This window comes from Polypterus senegalus, chromosome 3, assembly GCF_016835505.1.
Source record: "Polypterus senegalus isolate Bchr_013 chromosome 3, ASM1683550v1, whole genome shotgun sequence".
In the NCBI taxonomy this organism is placed as follows: domain Eukaryota; kingdom Metazoa; phylum Chordata; class Cladistia; order Polypteriformes; family Polypteridae; genus Polypterus; species Polypterus senegalus.
The window spans coordinates 9,453,535-9,467,366 of NC_053156.1; positions in this window are offsets into that span (position 1 = coordinate 9,453,535).

Below are 13,832 nucleotides of genomic sequence, written 5' to 3' on the forward strand. Positions count from 1 at the left end.
TATAACATAAACAGCAAATATGAAATGATTGTATTAATACATACAGTATGTACAAGTATTGCACTGCTGATATGAAAAATGAGCATATGTACTGTATGTCATACAAATAATTAAAAATATCTAAGCACAGAAAATTACCTTTCTGCTTTTTATTTTCTTTAACATTTACAGTAAATTGATCACAGAAGAAGCTGGGCTAAATATTTTACATGTCAGGATTATTTTCAGTGCTTTGTGGAACCAGGAATAAAGAAAAGCGTAAAGAATTGGATTAACATCAAAGCTCACTTCACTGACAAACACAAAGACATTCCTGATGATATGTGTGATTCGGTTACTACCATCATTATAAAGATTGAATATATTAACCGGCAGCCAGAAGATCATAAAACCCCCACGACTACTCCTAATGTTTTTGCGGCTTTTCTTTCAGATGGTTTTGATATTTTACTGTCACTCACCTCCGCAGTTTGTCTCTTTTCTATCATACAGTTGATGGCTCTTGAATGGCTTCTTGCAACTACAAATATTCTGATATAAAAACCGATCATCAGTGAAGAAGGAATGAAAAAGGTTATGAGTAAAATAAAAATGATCATTTCATCATAAGTGAATGTTTCACAACCTCCCTCACAACGCTCTGTTACAATATCACTAAAACATAAAAGTACGACTGTAATGAAAAGTGCAAACAGCCACACTGCAGCAATGCTGACCGTTGCAACAGTTAAAGTTATTTTCGAGCTGTAAAAGAAAGGATGGCAGACAGCAATGTAGCGATCAATGGATATTAAAACCACGTTATAGATCACAGATATGCTAAGAATATTTGAAAGTGCCTGATACAAATAACAATAAATAACTCCAAAGTACCAGCAAATTTCAATCAGGAGAATCAAAGAAAAGGGCAACACAAAGAAACCTGTTAAGAGATCGGCCGCTGCGAGTGAAAGGATCAGAAGATTAGTCGCCGTGTGCAGCTGAACAAAATGAGAAATAGAAATGATGACAAGAAGATTTCCAAAGATGGTCGATAAAATCAAAAAATATAAAAAAGTATAAACTTGAGTTCCATAAATCAGTTTACGACAAGATGCATTACTGTGAGGATAACAACGCCCAAGTTTCAGTCCATTCCACTCCATGTGTGTCCCCTGATGTCACTGAGCCGTCCTGCCTGCACACTGAGATGTTTATACACTGAGGCCCTGCGACTGCCATATTCTCTCTGCTGACGTAATTCACATGAGGCGTCTCTCTGCTGTGTGTGCTTCACAAATTCTCTCAGGATGTTTGTTTGTTCATTTCAGTTCTTACTCACTAAAGAGTTCATCAAATCACAGATGTCTTCATTATATTTGTTTGTCACGAGCCGCTCAGGGCTGTGGTGGTCTCTCCTCACAGCTCCACAGTGGTCAGCTGCTGGCTCTCTGCAGTTTCCTTCTTCTCCTCTGTCTGCTGTTTTTGTTTTTGTTCTCAGTCACTTTGACTTTCTTTCCTCATCACAGCGAGCAGCACATTAAATCAGCAGGTTCAGATGAGCTGAGGTTGTGCCCAGTGGTGGTCTGACACTCCATCCTGTCCTGTGCTGCTCAGAGCCCCTCTGACACCTGTATGGAGTGTGCTGGACCACCCTGTGCTCATGAGAGGCCCTCACACACACACACACACACACACACACACACACACACACACACACACAGTGTACAGTAACAGCTGTGTGTTTTGTCTTTCCGACCCTCACATTAAATTCCAGACAGTATTCCCCCCGTTGCTCTCTGTCAGTCTGACGTTGTGCTGATTGTCTTTGTCTGATTTACTGGACGTCTTTCTTTTCTTAAATCATCAGACACACAACATGCATTTCTTTGTGGCAATGGCAGGTAAACTCTCTGAATTCAAATGCAGCTGCACTGTTTGATGTTTATTTTTATTTTAAAGAATTTTCTGTATAACTGATTTGTAACTTTGTGTTTTTTTCAGAAACACTTAACTGTACAATAAAAAATATGAGAAGATGTCCATCTTCAACATGCAAGTTCAGTTTTGATTGAACAGTTAGCAACAGCTGCTCATTGATGGCAGACGTACGACTTTACGGAGTTTGTGTGTCGTGTCGTTGTCATTCCCTCCTCATCGGCACAGACAGTGAAGTGGTCCTCACCACACAAGAGCTCATACGTGACACACAGGTGATCTGTTAATACAAACTTCATGTGAGGTCCCCTCATCTCTCCTTGGGTCAATGAAGCACCTTGTGGTGTTATTAGTCACATTTTTATGTCATTAGTCCGCAAACTGCAATGCATTTCGGGGGGCAGCAGGTGAGCAGGCTTTAGGTCCTAAACCAACTCTGCACAGGGAGCCCACCCATCATTGGACACTCGCACGTTGAGTTAGAATACACAATGGCAGGTCTGAAAATGCACTGCTTAGGAGAAAGACTTGGGTATTATAATGGACTCATCACAACCAGTGTCCCGACAGTGTTCAGAAGCCATTAAGAAAGCTAACAGAATGTCAGGTTATATACTGTAGAGCCCTGATGTGTGGAGCAGATTTCCAAACTGTTGATCCACAGATCAGCATCTGTCCATACAAATTTTTTCCTGTCCACAAAACAGCAAGCCAGGCCATCATATCCACGTTTCTGTGTGTTCTGTTCATCGCATTGCATGGTTTTCAGGCTTCACGTGGAGAAATTAGACGATGATAGTCATGTGGACCTCCGGCCTTCGCACCGTCAATGTAGGGACCTCATGGTGCCCTGATCGGGTGGTGGGGATGCAGCTCACCACCACAGCAAAACAGAAAAAGAACAACAGAGTACAGTAGGGGTTAGTACAGAATATCAGGGTTACTCTAAAATGTAGCTATGAGAAAGCCAAGTTGAAATAATTGGGGTTTTTAGCAGTTTTCTACCAGTAAGCTAATCTAAATTTTAGGTGCATAACAGCAGAAGGCTGCCTCACCATTTCATAAACATTTCTGGAGGTAAAATGCATTTCATTTGTCATTCCAATAGGTGGCATGTAACAAACGTTATCACTGCCTGTACAAATCCTGTTCTAAATGGCGTATCACAGAGACACAGCAACGGGATAAACTCACTGCGCTGCACACATTAAAGCTGAATATATCCAAAAGAGAGTAACTGCCAGACGGACAGAAATCAGCTTATCCACCTTAATAAAAGGACAAGAGTCTGTGTGTCTGTCCAGTTGCCATTTCTCTGTCATTCCAACTTATGGTGCTTCACAAGCATTTGCACTAATACAATGCATCGCATTTGTCATTCCAACAGATGGAGACATATGAAGTTTCTGTTTATGCTTCTATGTATCTGTGTGTCTGTCAGGTTGCTATATCTCTGCTTTAAGACATTGGTATGGGAATTGTAAAAGTAGTGCTAATGTTTGTGATGTGCCATCTGTTGGAATGACAAATACAGTGCACTTTCTTGATACCTGAATTACAAAAACACATTCCAATTGATGGTACACTGCAAATTTTAACACCGATTATGTCAGACTTTGACTGCCGGAGAGACAAAAATGGGAAGCTGTATCTGAAGAGGAATAAGCTTCTATGATGAAAAGGAATCAAATGCATAAACGTATGATGGGACTCATAAACACACAAAGCTACAGAAGTCTGGCATAAAAGAAATCAAGGTGTGATGCACCAGACCAGGGATGATGAATTGCCTAAGGATATGGAGGTGTAAATTATTAAGAATGTCCGTGCACTCACAATGCTCAGACAACAGAAACTCCAGAGGAACATGGGGAGCGAAATAATAAGAATACCACAGCCATTGCAGTAGTGCAGACCCAGGAGACACCAAAAACAACCAGAGCCAGACTAGAGTATGATGTTCAGTGTCAAGGGTGTGAAGGCATTGAGACAGGGGAGCCCCAAATCTTACTACAACTCACGAGATTGCCTTAAGTTACGATGTAGGGATTGTAGGGAGCATTATAGTGGTAGTCTGGGCAATCAGTGCAAATATTACGGTTAAAGATTTAATGAGGGGGAGAAGACTAGCAAAGGGATATACAGTAGGCATTGTAATGAAGGGAGACTTGGCTTACTTCCGGTTCCAGTTCCAGATGCAGATTCTGTGATTTTCATGGAAAACATAAGGTATCCTAATTGTTCTTTCTGTGAATATTATCCCTCCTCTCCTTCCTATTGATTCCAGATAATTGATGACTGTTACCATCAGGCAGGTGTGTTACACTCAGAAAATGATCAACAGAGGCAATAGGCTCAACTGTATATACATCGTCCATACAAGATCGCCAACAGGAGAATGTGTCATGTGGAAATTTCACTGTGTCATCCTGTACTGATGAATCCGTTAAGATGATGGATGAGTGAAATTAAGCATTTCACACAAGCATGTAGAATGATTTTTGAAATCAAACAGGAATGCGCAGAGGAGCTGGTGCTCAACCAACCACTGTTACAATGGTAATTGCACTGGATAGGAATAGTGATCCTGCAAGGACAAATGAGGTAGCCATCGTAATTGAGCACCCAGAAGAAGAATCACCTCTGAAGCGGAACCTCCTGACCTGTTCTAGAGCAAATTCAGGTAATACAATTAGGGATACCAAAAAGAATTATTTTCCCTGATCCAAACTTAGATGAAATCATATATTCACTACTATTTTCATACAGGTATCTGAGTTGAAGGCCAAATATCAACCTCCAAGTGCTCTACGTGCAGGACAAAGAAGAACAACTGTGACAAATCCGAGGGTCAAGTTAACAGAAACACAGTATTACTTTTAATGGCTGGGAATAAGGGACGATACCTTCAACCGGTTTTTGAGTGCGGGGAGGCTGAGCCAAAAATAATGTGTTGATTTTTATGTGAGGACAGAAGGAAATCGAATGAACTGTGTTGCCAAACCCAAGCATGATTGAGGATCGAAATGTACAATGGGTTGACGGGTCACCTAAACACAACTGCACATGTGCACACGTTAGCTCTGGGGAGGGTTTCTGCACTTCCTTCAACATTCCGAGGAGGTCTAAGATATATGAGGCAAAACTATCAGAACATGATTTCATTACTGTGTTGATAAGGGCCACCTGACAGGAGAGTACAAAAAATGTATGGCCAGGTCAGAGGCTGGAGTCAAGAGCCAGTATTGTTGTAGGAGTGTTAAGCTAAAAGAGTTTATGGATGGATATCAGGCAGAAGCAGATATTAGGAGTGGTTGTGACAAGAGTCCACGTTATTAAATCTCAGAACAGAGCTTTGCATCATGCACACATCCTTCTCTTTCTCAGGAGCAAAGATAAGCCACAAGATATGGATGTTATCAACAGGCTAGTAAGCACAAAGCTGCCAGACACTGAACAAGACCCCAAAGTCCATTTGATCACAGTTAAAAATATGATCCTCAGTCCAAAACAAACAGCGTCAGATCGGGTGCAAATTTATGCCGACGATGTTAGTTAGGGTCAGTTCAGGAGCGTTGGAGAGCATGAAATGTGACTTTTACAAGTACCAGAAATTTACACCCGATCTGATGCTCTTTGTTTTCAAATAATCTTGCATTAGTGCGATGATGTTTTCTGGTTGGTACATTTCAAGTCATAAAATGATTTCTCCTAAATATATTTGCCTCTTTCTTTTTTTCTCTGGTGCTGCGTTGATATCGTGCACCAGAAGGCGTGAGCTTATTCAGTACGGCAGGAGCACGCGGGATCATCGCACATGTACCGTACAAGGCATGCATGGGGGCCACTGAGAAAAGAAGAGTGTTCATGGCTCACCTTGCAGAGGAATTTCATCATCGCTGCTTACAAGAAAAGGCAATGGATAAAGAAAAGGAGGATACAACATCGACAAGCTTCTGTTCCAAGACCACCTCTTCTCCCAGAAAAGCAAACTCAGTGAGTGGCAGGTGCCCCTTCAATGTAATAGTAACCACAGCATAGAGAGAAGTGTGTACTTTACAACAGCTACACATGCCGTAAACGTAGAAAGGACGGCCCTTGAGTGTGTGAACATTTGAATCTGATGATTGCATATAGCGCAGAACTGACCTCTCGGTACTATTCTTTCCTCTGCACGTCCTGAAGTATAAAAGAAACAGCACCATACGGCAACATGTGGAGACTGGGCAAGATCGGAAAAAAAAAAAGAACACACACGGTTACTGATTACAAGCACAAGAAAGCATCTGAATGAATATGAACAATATGAATAATGCTGCATCTGTGCCACAGTTTTTTCCGAAATGTACTATACAGGTCATAAAATGAATTATTCCAAATATCATATATACCCATGTCTCTGTTTTTTGTCAGTGCGGCTTTGACATCATGGGTATTAAGGCGCATACTAATTAAGCATGAGCAGGAACACTCAATAAAACTGATTTTAAAAAATTCAAGTGACGGAGAGATATGAAGAAGGCAGATTCACCAGCGTTTGTGTGACAGCTTGTATCCCTCCAGATCAGAGAATTTTCAGTTCCATTGCCTCAAAACACCAGTCACATCTACAGTTATTCCCAGTTGCCAATAAAAACTAACAGAATCAGATCTGTGGTGGTGGTGATGGGGATATTGTATCGTGATCATAACTGAGAGAATAAAAGTGAACAAAAACACTGACATTTACAAGTACTGTAAATTTACACTGGCTGTTACAGACGCAAATCAAATGTATGTTTTTACTGTATAATATTAACAATAAGAGCAGCTCACTACTCAAAACGGTAAATCTGCAAGACACCCAGGATCGATCCAGCGGCCTTTTGATTACAAATCAGCCGTTCTTACCGTTGCACCAAAGAAGTTGTCGTATTATACTTGTACCTTTTGTGAAAGTGTTTATTTGATATTTCGACTTCAGCCTTCACACATTATACACTTAATGTCAACATTTTGTCATTTATTACTAAAACATGAAAAAAGTTTCCCTACAGATTTTATTTCTTATTTTTTCTCCAGCCGTCTGGAGTTTTTTTGTTTTTTCTGTCCCCCCTGGCCATTGAACCTTGCTCTTATTCGATGTTAATTAATGTTGATTTATTTTGTTTTATAATTGTGTCTTTCATTTTTCTATTCTTTAATATGTAAAGCACTTTGAGCTACTGTTTGTATGAAAATGTGCTATATAAATAAATGTTGTTGTTGTTGTTAACGATGTGTTTACACAGATTGTTGTTGACACGAAACACACATGAAATGCATGTGTTCCAAATAACGATCTATTATTTCCCCGCTAGAACTCCAGAACTTCACTCCAAGATAATCAAGACTTGGGCTGGGAGAACTTTGTGCCCTTTCTGCGGCAGTGGGGGTTATGGTATAGCAGGCTACTCGCTGCTTGTGTTGATCGACACATTTACAACACAAAAGACGCTGACGGAGAGGTGCAAACGGATTTAAGGTGGGCCAGATATATGAGTGTTTTCTTAGGCTTTGGTAATTCTAGTGTTAAAGCTTTGATTTTTATTTTTTTGTTTCAACACTTATGGCTTTAAAAAAACAGTTAACCTATTCCCAAAACACCTGAATATTAATGCATGCATTTTTAATGTGTTTAAAATATAAGAAAGTGTTTATTTTACTCAACTACAATATGCAGACATTCTGTCATTGCAATATTGTGAATGTAACTTATCCATCCATCCATTATCCAACCCGCTATATCCTAACTACAGGGTCACGGGGGGTCTGCTGGAGCCAATTCCAGCCAACACAAGGCGCAAGGCAGGAAAGTCTCACTTACAATAACACATTTAAAACTTTGAAATAATGAAATAATCCATAAGTTACATTTCTCAAACGTTTTTCAAAGTTTTAAATGTGTTATTGTAAGTGAGACTTAGGTTATGCTGCAATTTTATATTACAATTTCTAAAATTTGACTAGGAATATGATGTCAATGTGTAGCAGTTCAGCTGTGACTCTAAAACAGTGCCTCTATCTTTTATGGTTTGTCTGCTAGTCTCTCAGGTAAACTGAGCCGGACCCTTTGTGTCTTGTGACACCCACCTTGAAACAGCTTTACAATGGGGCATCAAGTAGTCATACCAAGACAAACCAGGATGAGTAAGAGACAGACGAGATGGTACAAAAATTGCACATTGGTAAGTATATGAAAAAGTTTACTCTCTACATGTGTACTATTATGACATAATAAAAAGAAAACATTGAAAATTCCATGACTCTAGTCCCATGCCCTCCTCCCTTGTTCAGCCTGCTCTAAGGGACCACCAAGGAGTTTCAGAGTCCAAACCAAGACTTACCCCTTCACAGTCTTTTCAAGCTGCTTCAGGTATAAAGGACTACGTCCAAAGAAAACTCACATTAAACAAACATCCTGCTCATTACATTTATACAAAAAAACGCCTGTGTCGCTCTAGGGAATAACTTCCTTCAGTTACCAAGCACACATTACATTGTCTGTTCTACGCGCCACAACCCAGAAAGAGAGAGAGGGGTTAGGAGCACACACTGATACAGCGCATTGCCGCACCCACCACATGACAAATCAACTCAGGATCCCCAGATTAGGGCCCAAGTGTACCTGTTAACGGGTGACCTCTCAGCATCACACTAGATCAGATAGAATGGAACAGTGTAAGGTTTTTTTTATGGTGGCTGGAATGCCAATTCTGCCACTAACTGCCCAGGTTTTTTCCCTGCAGGTTGAAGGGCCTGCAGATTTACGTCATACCCAGGAAGAAGCAATTGCAGGTTAAGGGCCTTGCTCAGGGGCCTAATGGAGGAAAGTCACTTTGGGCATTTACCGGATTTGAACCAGCAACCTTCCAATTACTGGTGCAGATCCCTACCTCAGAGCCACCACTCCGCCCAGAAAGAAGCCTACAAATCCGAGCCTCACACTCGCATGTATGTTAATCGCCACGGATTAATAATTATTGCATCTCTCTGTCTATTGGACCTTTTCCAACCAAAGCAGCTTCTCTAACTTTGTCTGTCTCACACTCACTGCTTCATACCTCATGTCTGGATGCTTTCTCACGTCCCGACCAGGCGGACTCGGCTCTGTCTCATCCTGTAACATGACGCCTCCTTCCAACAGTCAAGGTAAGCTGCACACCATGCAACTATTTACAGTGTGAAAGAAAGCACAAAACCAAGATAAAGGTTGGGGGCATCCACCCTGTATACTTGAAAATAGGTTGTGATTTAGCCAAGGCGAGTCCATTACAGAACTGAGGTATAACAGACAATTTGGTGGTTTTATAGTGGGTTGACAGGAAGGGGTGTATCTCGAGGGCTGTACCTGGAAGTGAGGTTGGAAATGAGGTTAGCCACCATCCAGAAGTGAGGTCTGAATTGCGGTCATTGCAGGAACCAGAAGTGAGGTCAGGCGGGATCATCTGCCCACATCCAGAAACGTCTCCATAAGCCCCATGACGACATTCACATGTTTGCATGCATGTGTTTGTTTGTGTGTTTTACATTCAAGCACTCATGCTGGATATAATAAATACATGTCTGTTGAGTAAGTCTGTGCAAGTTTGGTGGTCACAAACATTAAAGCTAAACATGCTAACAATTTATGTCTGTGTGCCGGTTGACGTCACAGAATTGAGATTGTCAAAAAAATGAGAACTCACATTCAGGAGGTTATATTTAATATAATAAACACATACATTTACTTTGTGTCCACAGGACAAAACATTTCTTGTTTCGTCGTACATTTACATGGATCACTGTATACATGCAACACACTTAAAATGTATGTATTTCAAATAACGATATATCCCTACTTGTTTGCCATATTAAATATTCAACACACACTTGAGCTGTAAGTGAGAGGACTCGAGTTGGCGCTGATAAGCCGAGGTTGTTGGTGATCAGCAGGCAGTTGCTGCACTGATAAGGCCATACAATTACCCTTGCGTGTATCGCAAAAAATAGGGTGATCAAGGGAAACAAAATTTTTGTGGTGATTCCAGTGTTAAATGTCACAGTATGTGCAATTATTGGATGGTGGGTTAAAAAGTCAGCTTTGTCCAGCTTTATTCATTCGAGTTTGCTGATAATTCAAAATAAATCTTTTTGTGGTTGTCGTCATGCTCTTTCTTATTATTACTAGATTATTTTTGGCTTTGAGAAATAAATGAATAGGCTTTAATAGTGGATATTGCAGATTCTTGATACAATCTTTTATGTTTGTACTTATTGACATGACTTCTTCTGGGGCCTCATGTGTAAACGGTGCTTACACAAAAAAATGTTGCGTACGCCATTTTCAACGCTCACATCACATGGTATAAAAACTAAACTTGGCATAAAGCCACACACATTCTCACACCAGTTCAATCCATTGTGTATACAAGTTTTTAGCTCGGTTTTGCAAACTGGTGACACCCAGCATCAAAGCAGTGCTACTGTTACTGGGTGGTTTTACTTTCTTTTTTAGATTTACATCCCTGACGCGGTTTTATCACATACACTGAAATTAACTGCATATTGTTTAAGAGTTCAAGGCATCTAATTGTAATGAACCTCTAATAATATAATGGTACACAGAATGGCCAAACTATTCCAAATACCACAGCTGCTTTACCGTAGTTAGTTTCGGTGCACCACTCGCTGCCTCAACCATGCGCACAGTCTATTTGAACTTCACCCATTCTGCAAATGCTTCCAAGTTTTTCCTGTAGAGACCTCGCGTTCACAAACAGTTTCATCCAAAGGGATATAATCGTACTCAATCAGTCCATCAAATGCTCCTGGTAGAACTGTTTGTACATAGAATTACAATGACCTCACTGGAAACTTGCACTACAGTTGTAATGTTGCACAATCTGAGCCACTTCATGAATGGTTTGCACTATCAGCACTATATGTACATGTATATTGTACGTATGCTTTCATACTGTGTATTTGTCATTGTTTTTATATATTATTATTATTATTATTATTATTATTATTTTATCGTTATTTTATGGAGGCTCTTTTTACTTAGGGGGTTGTGTGACATCCTTCACATCATCTACAACTATGTGATGGCCAGGGTTGAGTGTTGGGCTGGTAACATCACTTCAAGAGAGGCCCACCAAATCAACAAGATAATTATATGGTCAAGCTCAGGTGTGGGACACCCTCTGGACCTCCTGGAGATAGCAGTGGAGGAGAAAATGAAGACAAAACTGAGTGCCATTATGATACAGTGCTACATATCCTCTCTCTGACACACTAACACTGAGGACTTTCAACCAACGCATCATTCGGCAGAAATGTGTCAAGAAATGCAACTGGGGGTCCTTTATACTAACAACAATACGCCTGTATAGCACCACACGGACTGGGACTGCCAACTAAGAACGTTTCCTTCTTTACAGTTGTCTTCTGTTTTAGTCCTTCTGGTGTGTGTTCAGACCATTATGCGTGTGTGTGTGTATGTTTATTTAACTGTTGTGACCAGTTGGAGGTGCTCCAGAGCCCCAGACATCAGAACAAGTGCACAAACACAGCCACAGGTTCAAATAATGTATAATTTATTATACAAGATATACCTTTCCCCAAGTTCATTCTCCAAACACAATTCTAACTGTTTCCTTCTCTTCCCAGCAAGTCTCGTCTCCTACCTCCTGAAACCAACTCCCCGTATAAGGCGGAGGAGCACTTTTTCGTGGAGGACTCGGGAGTACTTCAGGTGCTACAGCACTGCATGGAGGAAGCACTTCCTGGCGAAGCCGATGCTATAGAAAAAATGAGGTCTCTCCCAGCAACACCCAAGGACCCCAGTAGGGCTTCTCTTTCGAACTGCAGGTCACATGCAACCCTGTGATTGTCCAAAGTGGGATCACGCCAGAGTAGCACTGCCACCTACCGCATTGGGGGATGACCCATCTCTGATACTGGGCCTCGCCAAGCCCATCTGTGAAAAATCGTGCCTTTGAACCCATGGCACAACCTTAACAATGGGATCCCTAGTAGTTCCGAGCCAAAATTAAACAAATGGTGTATTAGAAATACATATAGACTGTAGAAAATACAAAAATTAATGTCCTTTATTTCATCAAAATTATCATTCAAGTTTGCGGTGGGTTGGCACCCTGCCCGGGATTGGTTCCTGCCTTGTGCCCTATGTTGGCTGGGATTGGCTCCAGCAGACCCCCGTGACCCTGTGTTCAGATTCAGCGGGTTGGAAAATGGATGGATGGATGGATTGTCATTCAAGTACAAAACAACACACACAAAAAAAAAACTTGTGTCCACATTCAATCTGTTGAAAAATCAAAAGTCCAGTAAACAGCCAGGGTAGAACACTGAGGTACTATTTACAATAAATACAAGTTCTGCACATTGAATTCTGAAGGAAGAAAAATAAATAAATCAATTAATAAAAGGTTTCTTTCTTAACCACCTTAGCGTTACATTTTTTCGAGAACATTTTTTTGACATGAAAAAATTACTTACTTATGAAATGTCATCTTTCTACTGTAAAACATGCAGAATTCTTAAAGTACAAAGTCAGAAATGTAGAATGTATAATAATGATACAAATCATAATAATAATGAATAATAATAGTAATAAAAATAATGCAAATACTGTATATACTGTCAAAACTTGTTATTTGTGTGGTTTATCCTGAAGCACGGTGAAATACACAATCCAACATCACAGTCGCGACAATAGCAGCCTGATTCCCTGTAGATTTTCTTTCCATTCTGATCAGCTTTTGAGAAGCACACTGTACCAGTGTAACTGACACGAGCGTCGCTTTCAGATTCATCAGAATCACCTTCGATTTCACTGCCTGTTTCGATTCCACTGCCTGAAGACAGTCATTCCATCATCACTGTTCGTATCATTTTTAAGAACGGGCAACACCTGGGATACTGAAAAACGATTCTTACAAGACGCCATTATGAGGCTAGGAGAAGACGTGTCCGTACTGTTGCCTGGGTAACACTCAGGCTTGTCGCTTTCACAAGACATACCCATACCATTTCCCAAAAGTTCAGCACTAACACTATTGCTGTTACCACTTTTACAGCCCAAGTAATACTCGGGTGTAATGCTTACGTGAGACAAGTGTATAAGTGCCCGAGTGACGCTCGGGACTAACGCTTTTTGCAATATTTTTACAGTCCAAGTGATGCTTGGGTCTAATGCTAAAGAGATTAATCCAATGCAAGAAGACCTTCCACAGGTGAAATCAAAAAAAATATTTACAAGGTTCCCTGTAAACCTCACAAGCAAATGAAAATATGAAGAGCACCCTTGGTCTACAAAGTCTGGACAACTGCAGAATGAATCCCCTGAAATATTTAGGAGTTTTTAGAAATCCAGGCCAGACCGATGTGTTAGCCCTCAAAAAGAGGACATGTGTTGGAACAAGAAGATATCTGGGCATTTCACGTCAGTCTGAGTTAGCTTAGATATGTACGTTTCTACTCCATGGATTTGATAGCGGCTGGCATTGCCGTGTTCTACAGCTGCTATTTCAGTGGCACATGTCTGGTAAAGTACATTGAGAGTACGTGTGTGTTGGTGGGGAGGTTTGCCATCATCGCTGAAGGAAGAACAGTAAGTACCCAACCTTGGACTAAGTGCCAGTCCATCACCCACTGCAGCACACACACTAATTATGAATCACCAACCAACCCAACATTTTTGGGATGTGACTCACTCTGCTGCATCTTTGTTCCAGATTCATAGGCTCTAATCTCAACATGAATATTTACTTTCTGTGTCAAGTTAGTCCTTTTCTCTGTCATTCAAAAGGCAAGTCACTTAAACTGACTGACAATGTGAAACTGACCTCACTGAATTTGTGTGTGTCCAGCAGTGGGCTTCATATAGAGCT